We start from the raw sequence: 1,849 nt of genomic DNA, 5'->3' as shown, positions 1-1,849 counted from the left end.
GAGAACTCTGAGGGGGCAGGAAGAGTATCAATAGCAGCTCTGGGGCAAGAAGTTCCAGTCAACAGCTTCAGGCTTGCTCATGGTGCCTCAGAGGTACATACAGGGCCCTACAAATAGTGGATGGATAGGAAGAATATTTTCTGTAGAACTAATCATTTTATTCGTGATATTAGAAGGAAGAGCCTCCAAATGAAGATATTAGCTTATTGTGAAAATCTATAGTTAGCTCACTCCTGAGGGCTAAATGAGGCAAAGAATCATGGAGGGCTCAGCTTCTGCCTTTCCCCAGGCATCAGCCAACATGTAGCCATGGCTGCTCTGGGATATCTGGACTGAGAGAAGATTAAAAAGGTGGTAGAAGTTCTGTTTGCACACTCCAAGTCAAGGGGAAAAAATGAGTTACTTTTTAATGGAAATGAGAAGTTATTTTTAATGGTGATATGATGGAAATTTCCAGTGAAAACTGCTTGCCCAAGGGTCTTTCTATTGTATCAGATTCTTCAGAAGTCTGTTTGTTTACCAAAGATGATATTGATGACATTGAATCACCTGAACAAACAGAATGTTTCTATAAAAATCATAAGAAAAAGCATGGCATTAACAACAGCTCTCAGATTATCCCTTTTAAAACTTTAAAAATAGAATATAAAGCCAATGCAGCCATGCTCCACCTCCTTGGTAGCTTTGGCATCTTCATTACTGATGAAAGGGTGCAAAGGCATTTGCCCACTCACATAGGAAGCCATCAGAGGAAGAAATTCCCAGTACCTGTGAACCTTCAGGCCAAGAATCTGTCCAGAGATTGACTGATGTATCACAGGGACCATCTTAAACAACTCCAAGCATGGCTTTTGCACTCTGAACATCGTTGACAACATTCTGGCTGTCTCATAAGTGCTTTCAGGGAAATTGCCTGAGAAATGGTAAAGTGTGAAGCTCTTGTCCCTGAAAACTGACAAGTCATTTCCCTTCCTATCTTTTCCTCCTTTGTCACATGTCAGGATGAAAAAGACTTATCCTTCTGTAGCATGCGGAGAAAGGAACTAAAGAAAAAAATGAAGCATGGAAAAGAAGAGTTGAAGAAGAAAAGCAAAATATTAAGGAAAATATCCAAGAAGGATGTGTCCCCTTTAACTCAAGGTGACTTACTATGTGAAACCAACAGTACTCCAGTGAAGGCCCCAAGATCCAGAAGGAAAAGACTGGCAAAGTAAAAGCACAACCTGAAGGGACAGACACAAGTGTGAATAAACAATTCTACAACTGGTACCAATAGGAAGAATACCAAATAAAGAAAACACCAAGATGCAAGAAAATCTCCACAATAGAAGCCTGATCTAAATTAATTTCAGGGAAAGAAAAGGAAGGCCCTACCAGCTACAGAGACCCCAAGAGCTTTAGAGCTTGTGACCTCCAGGAAAAGACAAACAAACAAAAAGACTTTTGGGAAATCAGAAAGCCAGGAGCCAAGTTCTTTACTCCTAGAAAAGCTTCCACCACACCCAAAGTCAAAAAACCCCAAGTGGCCCACTCAGACTAAAATCAGGTTCCTCAGCCTGAAGGAACTATCAGAGTTAACCTAAGAGCTTTTCAAGAATAATTAGGCAGGGTGTGGTTGCACACACTGTGGGACATAGATAGGCAGATTTGTGTGGGTTTGAGGTCAGCCTCCTTGTCTAAGTGGTAGTTTAGGCCAGCCGAACTGTATAGTGAAATGTTGTCTCAGCAGACAGACAAAATTGGCCAAGATTGGTTGTGCACACCTGCATTTCTAATACTCAACAAGCCAAGGCCAGAGAGTCAGGAGCCTGAGGAAAGTCTGGAGTTCAGCAAGAATGTGTCTTTAAGA

At 41.5% G+C, this 1,849-nt stretch overlaps 1 pseudogene; it reads left to right on the top strand.

Annotated features, from left to right (window-relative positions):
• Window positions 1-259: 259 nt before the first annotated feature.
• On the top strand, window positions 260-1,599 carry LOC127237787 (ribosomal L1 domain-containing protein 1-like; annotated as a pseudogene).
• Window positions 1,600-1,849: the final 250 nt, after the last annotated feature.

This window comes from Phodopus roborovskii, unplaced genomic scaffold (genome assembly GCF_943737965.1).
Source record: "Phodopus roborovskii unplaced genomic scaffold, PHOROB, whole genome shotgun sequence".
Taxonomy (NCBI): domain Eukaryota; kingdom Metazoa; phylum Chordata; class Mammalia; order Rodentia; family Cricetidae; genus Phodopus; species Phodopus roborovskii.
This window is presented reverse-complemented; position numbering and strand designations above follow the sequence as displayed.